Source organism: Crocodylus siamensis, chromosome 1, assembly GCF_052110815.1.
Source record: "Crocodylus siamensis isolate JL-2025a chromosome 1, ASM5211081v1, whole genome shotgun sequence".
Classification (NCBI taxonomy): domain Eukaryota; kingdom Metazoa; phylum Chordata; order Crocodylia; family Crocodylidae; genus Crocodylus; species Crocodylus siamensis.
Window position 1 is genome coordinate 93,905,073 of NC_143395.1, and position 18,846 is coordinate 93,923,918.

Here is an 18,846-nt window from a genome sequence, read left to right on the forward strand (position 1 = left end):
AAGAAATCTTCAGACAGCAGTTCACTATATATGACTCAAAAGGGCTTTTTTTAAATTTGGAAAAATAATTGAAAAGCTGTGTTTATAATTTTTACATTTCATTTTAAAAGTTCGCAAATCCTCATATTAAAAATCTTAAGACAACATGGATATCTGGTTTGTTGTATAAAACTAAGATGTTCCCATCTTTGCTCCTCTGCAGCATAGTGAGAAAGAGATGTTTTTTTCTTTGTTTCTGTAATCACATGCTTCCCATTATAGCACTGAATTCACAATTCAATTTGCAGACTAAAATATATCTTATAAGCAGGAGTTCTTTTAAGGCCCCTTTACACATTGCATTTATATTGTGATTAGTGCTTTAATTTTGGTATAAATGGTATGGGTGCTACTTGTGCATAAAATGTAAGGTACCATAAAGTGGCAAACCACAATACTGGCTTGTATTGTGCCTTAAATTGAACTTGTGACATGTCTGGGACTGCCCATAGGCCAGTGCCAACAATCAGCTAATTGTCAGTCCTGGCCCCAGGATCTCAAGCCCCAGGTCACACTGGGTTGTGGGCACCTGACTTTCAGGTTGCCAGTGCAGGGAATCTCAAGATTATGATCCCAAAATTGCACCTCCTGCTATGCATGTGTGGCATGGCAAGAGGTGTAATAGTTAGTAGGGCTATGCGAAGCTTCAGTAACTGATTTGGTTCAGAGGAGATTTGGCCCGATTCAGGGACTGACTCTCTGAATCTGAATCAAATTGGGAGATTAAGTAAAAGCTCCAAATTGAATCGAAGCATCCCAATTGATTTGTAAAAGATTCAGAAAAGATTTGACCAATTCAGAGACTTGGCCACAGACTAAACAGGCAGCTAACATGGCTGCTTCCAGCTGGTAAATCTGTTGGGGTTGGGGGTAGGGAAGGGGTGTGGAGGAGTGAGGGATTAAGGCTGGGGCTAGGACAAGATGCCCAGCCAGGGCGGAGGGGCTCATTACCTGGGGGGGTGTGGGATGTGGAAGTGGCGCTGGGAGCGGGGGCTCTGCCCTGCTGCTGCTTGCCCAGCTGGGGTGGGGGGGATATGGGCACGGTTTATTCCAAGTGGAAGGGGGCAAGTGGAAGCAGGGCAGAGCCCTCTCTCCCAGCGTTGCTGCAGCCACCTCCCCCCTGCCCCGCGCTGGCTGGCAAGTGGCAGCAGGGCAGAGCCCCCGCTCCCAGTACTGATGTGGACATGGCAGTGCTAGGAATGGGGGCTATACCCTGTTGCTGCTCAGAGTGAGCTTCACCTGCATCAGGCTCCCCCCTCCTAGTGTTGGCTGGGCAAGCGGCAGCAGGGCATAGCCCCCCCGGCTCCCCCTGCTGGGGCAAAGGCAGGCACAGTTGTTGCAACCATGGGAGAAGCCCCCGCAGGAGAAGTTGGCCCCATCCCCTGCCCAGCCCAGCCTCCCAGCACAGCAAAAAAAAAAAAAAAAAAAAGCCCTGCACTTATTGGCTCTGGTAACAGTGACTGGGGCTTCTGGGCACACTGTCTGGGAGCTGGGGTGGCTCCAGCAGTCAACCAGAGCTCAGCAACACTCAGCCCTATTGGCCCCAGCTCCCAGGCAGCGTGTAGCCAAGCCAAGGAGCAGCTGCTGCACAGGTGCCAAGCTGGGGGGGCACGGGATATCCCCGTTGCCTCCCACTGCCTCACACAGCACAGGGGAGCTCTGCCATGAGCACCTAGAGGCCCCAATCACTGCTTTTGTGGCTGGTGAGCATGGTTTTGGTTTTTTTTTAAGTGCTGGGACTAGGCTGGTGTTAGGCGGGCAACGGCGCTAGACAGGGCAGCCATGGGGGATTCTCCCAAGGCTCTCCCCACCCAGGGAGAGGCAGGCAGAGCTAGAGGAGCTGTGGGAGAACCTGCAGCTGCCTGGCTGTGCCTCCCTCTTCCCACCAATCTGAATCACAGAATCTCTCCAAATCAGTGCCAAATCAACCAAAGCTGATTCATCTGAATCGATTCAAGGCAGTGATCCAAATCTCCAAGTCGAATCACTGTCCTCCAAATTGGCCGAATCTGAATAAAAAACTTACCTATTCACGCAGACTTAAGGATCAGGGATCATCCTCTGGTGTATTTAATTGAACATGTGTCAGGGGCCTTGTATAATCAAAGTCTATATCCATATCTCCTCCCAACTGAGCACAGACTTGGAGACACATGAAGTGACCACTAGTCAACAGGGCCTGTTCTAATAATTGGTCTTGGGATAGGCACAGAGGCAGCATAGACATAGACTGTAGGGTCAGCTGCTTTCTTGCACCAGAGCTGCTATTAATGCAAGAAGTTTTGTTGGTGGCTGGTTCTAATTCTTAGAGTCAGCTCTGATGCTAGGCAGTTTGAACTTGCACAACTGTTTACAAGAGGGTTAGATTGTTTAAATGTAGTAGAGTTCCAAAACACTGTCTCTGTACTGGATAGGGGAATAGGTATACAGTAGCTTAAGCAGCAGCAGCACAGATGCACCAGCATTCTTCCTATACTATAGGCATGTAAAGAAACTTTCTGCCACTGAATTTCAGACAGGTCATACCTCAATTACGCTGCCTCTGAAAATTTCCTGAAACACCAGAATTTAAAGCTGCTCTCAGATGCCTGGAGATACTGACCAATAGTGCCCTGAGAGGCACGCATACCTGGACTAGACTTTAAAATGATAGAAAGTAGGTATTTGCAGGCGATCAGAGCATTGTTGTAACTTTCTTTGTGAAATGTACAACATGGGGGAATTTGCCATACTTCTGGGACTGATGGGCTGCATCCCTATGTGTATTTCCAGGAACACAAAAAGCAGTGCGCACATTTGCACCACTGATTTTTACCCTAGGATATGCCCTTGCATAGTGGCTTGGAGCCTGGCTGGTAGCCAGAGCATGGCTCTGAACAGTCTCTGGTGGCACACACTGCTTTTGGGGATGTATTTTTTTGTGATACTGGGACATCCTGGTATCAAATTTTGGCACATAGTTGCATATTCCCCATGTGTGGTTTGTGGTACTGTAAACCACATGTGTGTGCTCATCTGGACATGCTCATTATGTGTAGCACTTGGAAGAATAATGGTTGGGTTCTTTGTTCCTCAATAAAACCTTTTTCACATTTCTCATGAATTATGAAAAGAGGGTGGGGTGGTGCAAGAGACTAACTTATGCAGAAATGCATATGTTTTCCTATGCAACAGACTCTGAGGAAGTAGGGTGTCTTATAGAAAAAGTTATACATTTCTGAACAAGTTAGTCTAAGGTGCTAGCCTACCCTGCCTTTTATCTGACTTCAAACAGTTATGTACCTCGACTTATGAATTATGAAACAATTTATGCAAGGTATTCATAATGGTGTGCAATAATAAATAATCAGCAACATACTTGAACCAAATTCCTGGATTAAAAAGTCTCTGAACTTTGGGGAAGGTCTGATCTAATGGAAAGATTTTTTATTTATATTACCTGTCAGACAAAACAACAAGACAGATTTTTAATGAAGAGGGAAAGAGGGATTCCCAAATGAGGACAAGACTTTTAGACTAGACTAGAATAATATGACTTCTACGGATTTCAAATTCTGATGTGAGAGTTTGCATGAAAAAAAACAAATTTGTGTTTATTTATTGAGTGTTTGCATAGTACAGTAAATTTATATATTAAATGAATAATATTCAGTCTTAGACTTTCATGATTAATATTCAGTCTTGGCATTTGGGAAACGCCATGCCTTTTTCTGGATCAGACCTGAGTGCAAACCTTTAAACCGATAACTGCTTAGAAAAGTCTCTAGCTAACCTAACGTCCTACTGAATCTACTGGGAATGGTAGATACAAACTAAAAATTTTACCTTAACACTGAGTATGCATCCCAAATAAAGACAAGTGTGACTATGTACCTGAATGGCTCAGTGAAGGCTGACTTTAGCAGGTTAAAATTTTGATGCTGACTAACATACATCCAACAAAAGCCCTAACACGCAGCATCTGCTTGCATCATATAATATCATCCCATTCCAAGTAAACATTAAATCCTTACTCATTATGTTCCTCCAGATAAGTGCAACTCTCACCAGAGCTTGGAAGGAGATTTGCTTCTGCTCAGCATAGATTGATGAAATGTGTAATTAGAACCCTGCACTCTTCCCAGCTGTTGCTAGCACTGTACATTTGGAAGTGAAGTAATATATCTCCTACTGCCGTGTTTCCTAATCTTTTTTATGCATCTGTAAAAGTTTACTAGACATAAGCTCAGCTGCACCAGCTACAGTCCCTTATTTTCTATTCAGCTATGTATGGAGCTAAATGAAGTTTAGATTGGGGATTTGTTTTACATCTGGATCTAACATAGAAGTCCACCATTAAGCTAAGGAAAGAGAGACTAAGATACTGGTAAAAATATGCTGCAACTAAGAAATGTAGTTGTATTCAGTCATATAGAGGTACAGGGTTACATGAAAAGCTGGGCCCATTCAAATTAAGTATATTTAAAACACCCCACCTCTATGAGCAAAGAATATAGGTCAGACCTAAAAATCCATGGCTGCATGCTGAATTCAGACAAATTCAAAGTATAAAGCATAAGGTTTTTCAGACATTAATTACTTTTAATCGTTAAGACAAATTTCTAAGACAAATGGTATATTTTCCATTTCCATGTGCCTTTACATGACAACTAGATAGTTATTTCAAGAGCTCCTGAACTGAGATGTCAAAGACAATACCATCAAAACCATTCCACAACACCCTATTAAGGAATACCTTGCAGATCCATTAATTACCAAGAGGTCTTCAAAGCCATTAAGCAGATGAAGAACAACAAAGCATGTAGTTCTGATGGAATACCAGCTAACATTTATAAGCAAGGTGGAAAGAAGCTCACTCACCAGCTACATATTGTTATTCTGGAAATTTGGAAAGATAACAAATTCACAGTGACTTAAGAGATGCCAGAATCATTACTAAATTCACAAATGGAGATAGATCAGACTGCAATAATTATCATGGTATTGAACTCCTGTCTATAACAGGAGACTGGAAAGATCCTTTCCCAGTTCTCAATAGATTCACTTTTCCCATTGAGGAGTTTCTACCCAAGTCTCAGTGTGGTTTCAGACCACTCAGAAATACAATATATACAGGAGAAGTGCCACAACCAACACAGAGAATTTTACATGGCCTTCATTGACCTGACTAAGGCTTCTGATTTAATCACCAAAGGACTTATGGAAGATTCTGTTGAGGTTTGGATACCCACCAAATTTTTTATCAGTATCAGACTCCTTCATGATGACATGATAGTAACCATCCTAAGCAATGACTCAGAAGTGATCCTTTCACTATTAGAACTAGAGTCAAGGAAGGATGTATGATTGCACCAATACACTTTTCCATCTGTATCACAGCTATTCTGCATCATGTTGCTGATAGGCTCTTATCAGGAGTCAGCAGCCAGTATTATATGGATGGGAGTCTCTAACACCAACTGTTTACATTTCAAATCCAAGATAACCAAAACCTCCATTACTGAGCTTCAGTACACTAATGATTGTGTCATGTGTGCCCACTCAACTGAAGAGCTCCAGGTCATTCTTGACTGCTTTTGTGAAGTGTATGAAATGACTGGATTGACTGTCAACATCACAAAAACTCAGATTATTTACCAACCTACCCCAAACCAATCAGCTACTGTTCTACACATTACAATATGAGGCCAAAGCTTGGAAAATGTTGAGCATTTCCCTTTCCTTTACCAAAAAGTAAACATAGACAACAATATTTAACACTGGATAATACCTGCTAGTGCGGCCTTTATATGTCTCCACAATCATATCTTTGGTGACCATGACATCAGGACCCAAACCAAACTTCTTGGCTATCAGGCTGTTGTCATCCCTACCCTGTTGTATAGTGTGAACCTTGGAAGACATATTAGAAACACTGGAAAGTTTTGGAACTGATGTCTTTAGAAAAACCTCCAGATTAGTTGGACTGACAACAGAATGAACACCAGCATTCTTGTTCAGGCATCCATGACCAGCATTAAAGCCATATTTATATGGTATCAGCTCTGTTGGACAGGACGTGTCATAAGGATGCCTGACAAGACAACAAAACAGGTCTCATACTTTCAACTCACCAACAGTTATGGCAAAAGAATTTCAAGGACACCTTGAAAGACAGTCTAAACATATGTGGTTTTAACATCAGTTTCTGGGAGACTCAAGAACTAAGTCATCCCCAATCGTGCCATGATGTAACACAAAGCACTGATCATTTTGAACAAACCCACCCACTATGGAAATAGATGAGAAGACAAAGGGAAACACCTGTGATCTGACATCACCAGAATCTACTCCTTTGTCCCAGAACTATTTATCACATCTGCAATTGAACATGCAGATCAGATCAGCATCCTCAGTTATCTACAGACTTACTGATGACTTCCCTATTTACTAGAAAGCTGTCATCCTCATATCAGTGGGCTGCCACTGCTGATAGATACGGTTCTGGAAAATATGGTTTGGTGAAACATAAGTTATTGGGCTCAATACAGTTTTAATTGGATGTGATTTAATGGCCTGTGAAATACAGAAGTTTAGGCCTTCTGGCATTAAATATCTATAAAGTCAACTGAAAGACTCCCATTGACTCTAGTGGCTCTTGTTTTGTGAAAGATAACTAACAAGTACATTAGCCTTTTTAGCCTTCACACCCATTATTTAATCACTTCTTTTCTGAGTAAACTTTTTTATAAGATATCACATTCTATCAGCATTAGGCACATTTATTTTTAGTGAAGAGATAACAAAGTCTACCACAGAGGAATACAAGAGATATTGAACTGCAAATACACAATTGAATTACAGAGCTTGGTATCAATTCCGCAGGAAGTCTCTCTGGATTGTGCAAAAATGTGTCTTTTTTGACCTGGTGGCCTTGAAGTGTATTTAGTCAGTTAGAAATATCTACATATTCTACTAGCACAAAGGAGAGAGTGTTGTTCTGAATCTGTTAGCTATACAGAAGGAAAGAACTTAATTGCCAGTCCAGCATTTCTTACTTAAACTGTTTTGAAAGCAGCACTTTGTGATGGTAAACTGTGAGGGTGGTATACCATTTTGGCCACCAAAAGTGCTGAGGAGGCAAACCTTGTTTATTTCCTTTGTCAGCTGATTTAAGGGAAGTAAGCTAATGAAATAGGTTTTGAGATTGTTTCAGTTTGTGGTTTGCTTAACTAGGAATCCTTGCTCATAAGAGAAGAAAAAATGGAACATAGCTAAGATTTTATAGACTCTTGTAGAAAGTTTTGTCACTAGGGCACATATTTGAATACAGGGATGGGTTGGAGGGGACTACAAAATAATATAAAATGCATACTTTTTTAGAAAGAGAGAGAGAGGGATTCTTAATAATAAAACAGCACCATAGAGAACAAAGAAACAGAAATATTGTCTGCAGTTCTCCCACTCTGTTTTGCCCCAATGTATACCTCTGTGCTGGTGTCCTGAGGAGTATAAATGGGTCAAATTCTCTTCCCTTACATCTATGCAGTTCCCTTGGCATTAGTGAGGGAATAGCACAAAATGCATTTCAATGTGTCTGGCAATTAATTCCAGGGGAGTCTTTAAATGTATTATTTACGTTCACTGGGGAATTTTGTTACTAGATTTTATTTTTCCAACAGCACTAAGACTAAAATAGCTTCAAATATGTAGTTAAAGGGAAAATAGCTGGTGTGGGATAACTTAAGAGTCATTTTTTAAAAGTCTACATTCAGCTAAAAGAGTAATGCTCTCTTTTAAGATGAAAGGATCTTTTCTCTGGTCTGTGAGGGTGTATTTCCTGATAACATTAAATCAGTTATGTATGTGAAATGAATGGATAGAAGACCCTTAAACATCCTAATTATTTTTCTGAGAGTTAGACCCTTATATGAACAGGCAAATCTTGCAGTTTTCTTGGCTGAGATAAATGTTTTTGTAGTAGTAAGCACTTAATTCTACCTATGGCTGCATGTTGAGCTTTCATTTATTACAATGGGAAGCCTATGAAAAAAAATCAAAGATCAGAATATGATCTTAAGCCCAACTGTTAATAAACAGAACTTTAAGTATGAGTGCAATTGTGCTGCCCTTGGAGAAATGTGGTAAAATGCCACAGAAATGAGGAGAAAGTGCAGAGAAACGTTTTACTATATGAATAATGCTTTGATTTAGCTTTTAGATAACTGCTAAGCACAGCATCGTTCCAAGATTCCTCCAGCCAAACCTAAAATGATGTCTGTAAATAAATCCATTTTATAGTTAGCAGTACATTCTATTCACAGGCCCAGGGGCAGTTTGAAAAATAATATAGCAGAGCTGTTTTTCCTTTACTGGTTGTTGTGAACTGAAGATAATTCCTCTATGTAAATGCCCAATCTGCCCCTTTCCCTCTATCCCCCTCCTTATTCCCATTTCCTTAACCAGGTCTGAAAATTAGAATTATCTATGTTCTGAGATCAGAAGAAAGGAGATGAATCTTTGAAGATAGTTTGGATTGTTTGTGATGGCTTCACTGCAGGTGTAAAAGTTCATCTGAGACCCTAGGTATGTAGTTGGGCAGCCTCTCTTGATGCTTGTACCACCATATTCTCATAGTTATTGAGATCCAAGATAGCTAGATTAACATTGGTTTGGTCATATGTACATAGGCTGCATGTGCTGCAGTCAGGCCTCTGGCATATTCTAAAGCTTGTGAAGCTCATGTTAGGCTTCAGCCTAATGACAGAACAGTGCAATCATAGGGTTAGAAGGCACCTCGGCAAGCACCTAGTGCAAACTCCTATCATCATCCTCCAGTTCTCAGAAATTCTTTTAGCAAAGAAACAGATCCTAAGGCATGACATTTCTAATAGAAAAAGGAACTATAATGAGCCTGCTTTACTATGATGTTATTCCAATCTTGTGGTAATGTTCATTCATTCTACTGAATTTGCTCTATAAAATTAGACCTAGTTGGTTTTTTTGTTTTCTTTTTTTGGCAAGAAAGATTGCATGATGAAAAAACAGTATAGAACACAAACCACTGCTCCCTCTTTGGCACTTAACGTTAAACAAAACAAACAAAAATGGTGATGTCTAGTGTTTAGAGCATGTGCACAACATAGAAGAGGGAGGCTCACTAGGGCTATATACAGACAGGCAAAAAGCTTGAGGCTGAATTGATTCAATCTTTACAGGTTACTTTAAGCTGCATAGATTGAGCCGATAAGCAAAGGAGCAGAGAGCTTGGGCCAAGGCTAGCCCACCCATCCTGTGAGGTAGGGGTTACAGGAGAGGTGCAAAACATCCTTGGATGCTGGGGGACTGAATTAACTTGAATCTGGAGGGGATCTGGGACAGATGTTCAGTAAACTGATTTTTAACCTTAATCAGTTAGGTCTGGTACTATATCTATACAGGTTTATCTTAAACCAGTTTAAAGTGGTTTATGTCAGGCAAGTCAGTCAGCAATGCAGAAGTCCTGAACTTTAGGAAAGCTGACTTTGACAAGCTCAGGAGGGTCATTGTCGAGGCCCTAAGGGACCATGATTTGACAGGAAGAGGAGTCCAAGAAGAGTGGTTGCTTCTCAAGGGACTGATCCTGACAGCACAAGAGATGTCCATCCCATCTCAGAGGAAGGGTAGCAAAAGGGAACAGCAACACTCTTGGCTCAGCAGGGAACTTGAGATGCTCCTTCACCTAAAAAGAGAGACTTATAAAGGATGGAAGGCTGGAACCACCACCAAGGAGGAGAACTCAGTGCTGGTCCATGCCTGCAGGGAGTGGATCAGGAAAGCCAGGCCTGCAACCAAACTCCACTTGGCTTCACATATCAAGGATAATAAAATGTCCTTCTTCAGATATGTAGGGATTAGGAAAAAAAGCAAGGGTAATATTGGCCCTCTGCTGAACCAAATGGGACAACTGATAAACAACACCCAGGAAAATGCCAACCTACTTAATGGGTACTTTGTGTTGGTCTTTCACCAGCCCAAAGGGACTGCCCTGGCTAGCATGACATGGGATGGACAGGGTGAGGGTATATTTATACCCAGCATCGGTGTAGACCTTGTAAAGGAACACCTTGAGAGGCTGGACATCCTCAAGACAGCTGGTCCTGACAGATTACACCCTGGAGCTGGTAGCTGTCATAGCCCAACCATTGGCAAAAATATTAAAAAACTCATGGCGCTCAGGTGAAGTACCTGAAGACTGGAAGAAGGCCAATATGGTACCCATCTTCAAGAAAGGGTGGAAAGTAGATCCCAGGAATTACAGGCCAATCATCTTGACCTCAATCCCCAGTAAGATTCAGGAGAAAATTATCAAAGAGACCCATCTTGATAAGTTGGCTGACGGCAATATCCTGAGGCACAGTCAGCATGGGTTTGTCATGGGTAGGTCTTGCCTGACCTATCTCATCTCCTATGACCAGGTGACATATCACCTGGACAAGGGAGAAGAGATTGACATCATATATCTGGACTTTAAAAAAGCCTTTGATCTGGTGTCCCATGATCTCCTCATGGAAAAATTGGCCAACTGTGGCCTTGACCACACCACAGTCCGATGGCTAGGAAATTGGCTCCAAGGTCAGACCCAGAGAGTAATAGTTGATGGAAGTGAATCACTATGGTGCTCCGTAACTGGTGGCGTCCCCCAAGGCTCTGTCGTTGGACCAGTTCTTTTTAACATCTTTATTAATGACGTGGACATTGGTATCAGAAGTGCACTGGCTAAGTTCCCTGATGACATTAAACTTTGGGGCATAGCATCCACACCTGAGGATAGGCTAGTGATCCAGGCTGATTTGGATAAGTTTAGTAAGTGGGTGGAAACCTGATGATGTTCAATGCTGAAAAATGCAAGATACTGCACCTCAGGAAAAAAAACCCCACAGCACGCTTATAGGCTCAGCACTGCTACACTTGCTAGCACCAGTGCTTAAAGAGACTTGGGGATCATGATTGACCACAAGATGAACATCAGCCACCAATGTGATGTTGCAGCTGGTAAAGCAAACAAAACTCTGGCTTGCATCCATAGATGCTTCTCAAGTAAATCTCAGGATGTCATCCTCCCATTGTACTTGGCCCTAGTGAGGCCACAGCTAGAGTACTGCATCCAACCCTGGGCTCCACAATTCAAGAAGGATGTTTAGAAGCTTGAGAGAGTTCAGAAGAGAACCATGCACATGATCAGAGGGCAAGAGAATATGCCTTATTATTAGAGGCTGAGAGCCTTGGGACTCTTTAGCCTGGAAAAGTTCAGGCTCAGGGGACACCTGGTGGCTGCCTATAAGTTTGTAAGGGGTGTGCATCAGGATCTGAGGGAACATCTGTTCACCATAAAATCCCAAGGGATTACAAGGACCAATGGTCATAAACTCCTCCATGGCCATTTTAGTCTGGACGTAAGGAAAAACTTCTTTACTGCCTGAACCCCTAAGGACTGGAATAGACTCCCTCCAGAAGTGGTGCAGGCAGCTACTGTGGACTCATTCAAGAAATGATTGGATGCTTATCTTTCCGGGATCATTTGACCCTTGCTGACTTCCTGCTGTTGGGGCAGGGGGCTGGACTTGATGATTTTCAAGGTCCCTTCCAGCCCTAATGTCCATGAAATCTATGAAATCTAGGTGCACTGAACTTCTGTTTTGTTACAGGTTTGAACTGGTTTCCAAACTCTTAATTTCTGTCCCTAGCCTAGGGGATAACAAACTGGTTCAAACTGAGCTGTTTTACAATAATTGTGTATTTCTTCTTAATTTTTTTTAATCTGGATCATACAACTCCTTCTTCTTTCTACTTTCTGCGTGCATTTATACAAGATGCTTTACAGTGAAGTAGCGTAGTTTACTGGGCATTAAGCACGTGTGTCTACATGTGCATATGCTTACTGCACCAGAAACCTCTCTAATTGTGAGTAAATATGCAAGTAACAAATTTACTTGCAATTACTAAATGCACTGTAGTGCTCATGTAGATGCCTGACTGGGAGCAAATCTGTTCTCAGCCAGCTGGCCTGCAGGGGAAAGGAGATTGCTCCCTGCCTTCAGGAGCTGCCTGCTGCTGGTGTGGGCTCTGTCACCGGAGCCCAGGAGTGGACTATGTCCCCCTTTCCCAGAAGCAGGGAGAGCCAAGCCCTCTGCTCCAAGATCACAATCAGGGAGCAGGAGATGGAAGATCCTTATCTTTGCCATCATGTTTGGGGAATGGGGGTCTGGGACATCCTTATCTCCCAGTGCTAGCTTCACAGTGCTGAGACAATGCTGAGACATCCTAATATCCCAGTGCCAGCTATGTGGTCATGGGTCTGGTGCTGGGAGATCTTTAGCTCTCAGCACCAACTCTGCAGTCATGGGGCTGGCACTGGGAGATCCTTGCCTGCCAGCACCAGTTCCATGGTTGTAGAAGAGCACTGAAAGATCTTTATCTTCCAGCACTGGATTCATAGTCACAGGGACAGTGCTGGGAGGTGAGGATACCCAAGAACCATGAAGCCAGTGCTGGGAGCTCCCTGCTGGCATGGGCTGGGGAGCCCATTCCACAACCAGCAGACCTGAGCAGGGAACAAACTCTCCAGTCCCTACCTTATGATCACAGAGCAAGGGATGGGAATTGTCCTGGTCAGGGCATTGGTAGGCTGTCCTTCAAGGCGTGGTGATGGATAAGTCTCATATAGGAAGGGAGATCTTGGTGACCACAAACCGCACAGTGCAGGAGTGCATTGAGCAGGACAAGCTCACCCACAGGTTCATGGCCACTGACAATGAGGCCAATATAGTCAAGGTGGTGCATGATGCCAACTTTGTTGGCATCCTCTACATGGCACACAAGATCCACCTAATAGTCAGGAATGTCTTGGAGAGGGACAGGGCTCCTGGTGATGGCACTGTCACTACCACTACCACCCAGCTTATTTCAAAATGCAGGAAGGTGGTGGACTACTTCCACCAGAGCATCAAGGGGGGCAAGATGCTATGGGACAAACAGGCAGAGCTAAAGATCCCACAGCACAAAATCATGCAGGATGACTTGGTAGAACTCCACATACCTGATCCTTGAAAGGCTGGTTGAGCAACAGAAGGACATCCATGAGATGCTCTTGCTTGGGGAGCTTGGGATCAGTGGCCTCAGCGCTCGTGATGTCCTCCTTAGCTAGGTGGTCCCCATAGTGAAGGAGCTTGAGAATGAAATGGAGAAGTTCCAGGGGATCATTGTACCTGCATGGGGGCAAGCCTGTGCCATCTCAGAACAGCCCCACATGGGCTGTGAGAGACTGCAACAGAGAGCGCTGGCCATGGGGCAGGCAAGGGGATGCTTTTCCCTGTGCTCAGCACCAGCTTCTTCTCTGTCAGCTAGCAGGGGGTTGGGACTATGTGCTGCCCCTCGCCTATACCGCAGGGCTGGGGGGCACTGGGAGTGAGTGGGTGGGAAGCCAGTGGGAGCACAGGGCCCACACTGGTGTCCCAGGGCCAGTGCTTGCTGGAACCAGAGCAGGGTGGCAGGAGTGCGGGGTCCCAGCCAGCAAGGGCTCTATGGAGCCGGGCCAGCTTCCCTCTCTCCCTGCTGGTACAGCCTAGCCCAGCTCCACAGACCCTTGCCAGCCTGTGCCCCACTTTGGGCCCCACCGGTGCTGGTTCTGGGACATGGGACCAATGTCCCAATGTCTTGGGACCAAAGACATTGGACATTAGTCCCAAGATGGTGACCAGGGAGCGGGGCACCCGTCAAGGGGTGGGGCACTTGTCAAGGGGAAGAGCTACTCATGCAGCCCTCAACAGCCTGCCAAAACTGGGTAAGTGGCCCTCCACCCAAAATAATTGCCCGCCCCTGCCTGAGACCAACACAGATACAACCTACACCCCTTAATGCACACAAGTGATATAAGTTTTGCTTTCAACAGTTTGAGGTGCACTTTCACAGAATTCCCTGCACCTATCTCCTTGAAACTTGACAGGCTTCATGCCCTCAGAAGAGGCTACCACCTCTACTTTTGTCATTAACATCTGCAAAAAAATGACAACATTATAGGTATGTTAGTGACTCCCCATTATAGTCTATGGCCAAATCACCGAATAGGTGCTGAATCTTCGAATCTGATTCAGTCAAATCAAATCAGGACATTGACTCATATCACTGAATTGAATCACTGTCCTGAATCACTGTCCCTCTGAATTGGCCAAATCCAAAACTGAATCGAATACTTGCCACTTCACACAGGCCCAATGAAGATAAGTTAAATACTGCAGATTCTTTAATAAGTCTATCAAGGTGGGTTGATGCCATTTCTGAATTAACAGAATGTAGACATGACTTACCCCTACTTTAACAAAACAAAGGTGTATTCTGATAGTATCTTCGGCTGTTGAAAGATTGATATCATTTTTATTAAATACAGTATTTGTTCCATTAAATATTAGAAGCAGACTGTTTTTCTCCTCTAGGTTTTGGTTTCCTACTCAAGTTTATTGTTGAATTAAGTGACACAATTCAGAAACTCCTTTCCAACTTGGTGAATACACCTTCTTTTGTTTGCAAACTGTTTGTCTTAGACTGTTTACAATACAACAGTACATCACTCTAGAACTCGAAAGAAGCTTCATTGCATACTGAAGGTATATGGAGCAAATGGAATGGGGCCTGGTAATTCCTGTGTTGAACTTCATCACTATTCAAAATGTCAAATACCCCTCACTCCCTATTTACTATAATCAGGAATCATGGTGGAGCTTATCCAACAGGCAAGCTACAAATGATTCTTGCTTCCTTCCTCTGCAAATTACAGAACAGCAAATTTCCATTTGTGTGTGTGAGGGAAAAGGTAATAGCCCCCCCCCAAAAAAAAATTACACAACTAATAAAGCTATTGACCCATAAAACTGCCAAAAAAAGAACATTGCATGTCTGAAAATGAATGTCTTAAAAAGATGAAGGTCTAAGTTTTTTATTTCAAACTCTACAATAGAGGCACTAAATCAAATCCCAAATCTTTAGTAGCAGATATTAGACATCAAGCTTACAGCTCACACATTTATCTCTCCAGTCTCTTGGTATAGCCTGGCTCAGAGCTGGAAAGAAAATGTGGCTGTAATTAAGATGTAAAGACAGTCTCCTCTCTCTCTCTGTCTCTCTCTTTCTCTCTCCCCACACCCACCCACCCACCCATGCAGTTAGTCCTTGAGCTAGCTTGCTCATGAGACACTTTATGATGGGAGGGAATATTATTTAGTACAGGCAGAAGTTGTTTATATTGAATTTTCCAAGTTGCAGGAAAAGCAAAATATTATGCTTTTCTATTTCTCAAAAAATCTTTATTTAGGTGCTGTTCCTGGAAGGAGGTGGGGGTGGGGAGTGACACAGTATTTCGTCTCCTACCTTCTGTAGTACCTATTTAAAAATACTCACCTTAAAGGCCAAATAAACACTAAGTCCACATTCTTCTATCAGATACTTCCACACCTATTTCTGAAGAGTGATTTATAGTTGTATAAATTTCCATGTGACTACAGGACCACAAAACCAAAAAAGTCATAGTAAATTATAATTACCGGGAAATACCTGTGCCACACACATTGATGATTACCCTGGGTGGGGTAGGGGAGGCTGGAGCGAGCAAATGTACTGGCTCCAGAAGCCTTACCACACCACCTTGCCCAATCCTCTGCATGCAAAGCTGCACCATGCCACTGGTGCTCCCCTGACTACTGTTCCCTGAGCAGATACCCATGCTGCCCGCCACTGGGGCTGGTTCCGACATGCATGCAGAGAAGTGTGGAAAAAAATAGCATGATCTATCAGTTAAGTATATTAGCTATCTCCAAAATCTATTTCCAACAGACAGTAATGCTCCCAAAGAAGTTGTACAATTTATCTACAACAACAAACTCCATGAAAACTTCCCAAACACATGGATATCACTCAGGAACCTATAAACCATGCCCCTACCAATGGCGAACAGTGAACGGAACTTCTTGAAAATGAAGCTCAGAAAAACATACTTGCAATCAACCATGGGAGACAACAGGCCATCTTTGCTGGCCATCTTGTCTGTCAAAAATGTTGTGGCTTGAAATATAGATCTGTCACAAGCAATATCAGAGTTTGCAGCAACAAAGGTATGGAGGACCATCATCTGAATCTTGGAATCTTGGTGAGCAACATTTTCTATTTGTTATTGTTAATCATTAGATTAATGTTTAATTAAATGTTTAATTGTCACTTAGCTATAATATTATATTTATGACACCATTTATTATTTGAATAAAATTGAATGTTGTGTCATTTCCTCTTCTGTATTTTTTTAGTAAATTATAAAATACTTTTGAATTTAAAGCTTTATTTCTGAAATGAGATGGGGAGGGGTGCTGAAGTACAAGTTCACTCAGGGCATCGATTTCCCTAAGGTTGGCTTTGTGTATCATTCAGATAGTAGTACTTCAAAAACCATAAAGAGGCAACATTACCCAATAGAATCACTCATTCCATTCCTGTCACCTTAGACTGACTGAACTAAAGTTTATTTCTTAGAAGTAATTCAGGCTTCAGTCTTTTTTTTCTGGCATAGATAGGGAGCTGGAATACAGAGCTATATTTGTGCAAATATAGCTTCTACTATTTAAGTCCCTATGCAAATTTCTAAATAAAAGAAAACAGTACAATCTCTGGAGGATCTGGCTTCATCAGAACACAAGAAAATTATTAAACATAGAATCCTACTCCCCTGTGATTAATTATATCTAAAGTTGCTTGAGACAAGTACTCAGAACTTGCAAAAGATGAAAACTATCAATCAGCATGACTAAAATTAAAAATATTTATGGAAAAATAAATTGTCATCTCCAGGAATGTAGCATGTTAATGAATTTAGTGAAAAATATACAGGTTTACTTCCAAGATTTAACGTCATTTTGAAACAACAGGACACAGTAGAAATTATCTCCACTTCAGTTCACAGTTTGGATGAGATGCTGTCACATTTTGTGGCATATAATATGCCTCCCATTTAAGTGAAATGCATTTAAAAATTCTTCTTTTCGCTATGGCATGCCTCAAGCTAGCAATGACATGGCACAATGTGGTTATCATAGTGAAATAAAGCTGAAGAAGACCTCCAGATGTCATCTTATTCAACACCCTGCCTGAGGTAGGAACATCCCTATCCAAACCATCCTATACAAACCATAATCTAAACTCTTCTTAAGACTGCAATCAACCTTGACACAGCAAAAGACATAACACCCTAACCCTAACTGAGTCAGTGACCAGGGAGCTAGCAAATAGGGGCTGCAAACAGGGTAAGCAGTGTGCAAGCTTGCACCTGTGAGGTGTCTGTCTAAGCAGGACCAATTGCCATTGATGCTTCCACTCAGGTCCAGGTTTGGTGCTATGGAAACTGTGGCTTTCAGGTTCCTTTCAGTGGTGGCCAGGTCAGGGAGTGCCTGTGATATTAGAGGTGCCTCTTGGTAGTCTCTCTCAGGGAACAGGCAAGAGAATTACAGGAAGAGGTGGTGAGACTCCAAAGCATCCTCTGCCATGAGGAGTTCATTGATTTCATGCTGAATTCTGGGACTCCAGAGGAAGAAATGCCAGTCTCATGGGAGACTTTAATCACCCTGACATCTGCTGGGAGGGCAATATAGTAGTACTCAGGCAATCTAGGAAGTTTTTAGAGAGTGGCGGGTGCTGGTGCAAGTGCTGGAGTGGCCTATTAGGGGCCATGCCCTTCTTGACCTGCTGCTCACTAACAGAAATGAAGTGATGGAGAATGTAGTAGTGGATGGCAACTTGGGCAGCAGTTACCCTGAGATGACTGAGTTCAGGATCCTGAGGAAAGGAAGGATGGAGAGCAGCAGAGTAAGGACCCTGGACTTCAGAAAAGCAGAGTTTGACTCGCTTAGGGAACTCATGGCCAGGATCCCCTGGGAAGCCAATCTGAGGGTTAGGGGGAGAAGAGTCCAGGACAGGTGGCTGTAATTTTAACAAGCCTTATTGCGAATGAAGAAACAGACTATCCCTATGCACAGGAAGTCTAGCAAGTATGACAGAAGACCAGCTTGGCTTACCAGGGAACTCTTCAGTAAACTAAATCACAAAAAGAAAGCTCATAAGAAGTAGCAACCTGGGAAAATAACTCGGGAAGAATATAAGAGCACTGTTTGGGCCTGCAGAGATGAAGTCAGGAAGGCCAAAATGCAATTGGAGTTGAGGCTGGCAAGGGTTGTGAAGGATAACAAGACGGGTTTCTACAATTACGTTGGTAGTAAGAGGAGGATCAGGAAAAGTGTGGGGCCCTTACTGAATTGGGGAGGCAACCTTGCAACAGAGGATGTAGAAATGGCTGAAGTGCTCAATGCCTTTTTTGCCTCAGTCTTCACAGGTAAGGTGAGCTCCCAATCTACTGAACTGGGCAGTACAGTTTGAGGAGGAGGTGATCAGCCAGCTGTTGTAAAAGAACAGGGTAGGAACTCTTTAGAAAAGCTGGATATATACAAGTCCATGGGGCCAGATGGGATGCACCTGAGAGTACTGAGGGAGTTGGCTGATGTGATTGCAGAGCTACTGGCCATCATCTTTGAAAAGTCATGACAATCAGGAGAGGTCTTGGATGATTGGAAAAGGGCAAACATAGTGTCCATATGTAAGAAAGGGAAAAAGGATGATCCAGGGAACTACAGACCAGTCAGCCTCACCTCAGTCCCTGGAAAGATCATGCAGCAGATCCTCAAGGAATCCATTTCTAAGCATTTGGAGGAGAACGAAGTGATTAGGAACAGTCAGCCTGGATTCACACAGGGCAAGTCA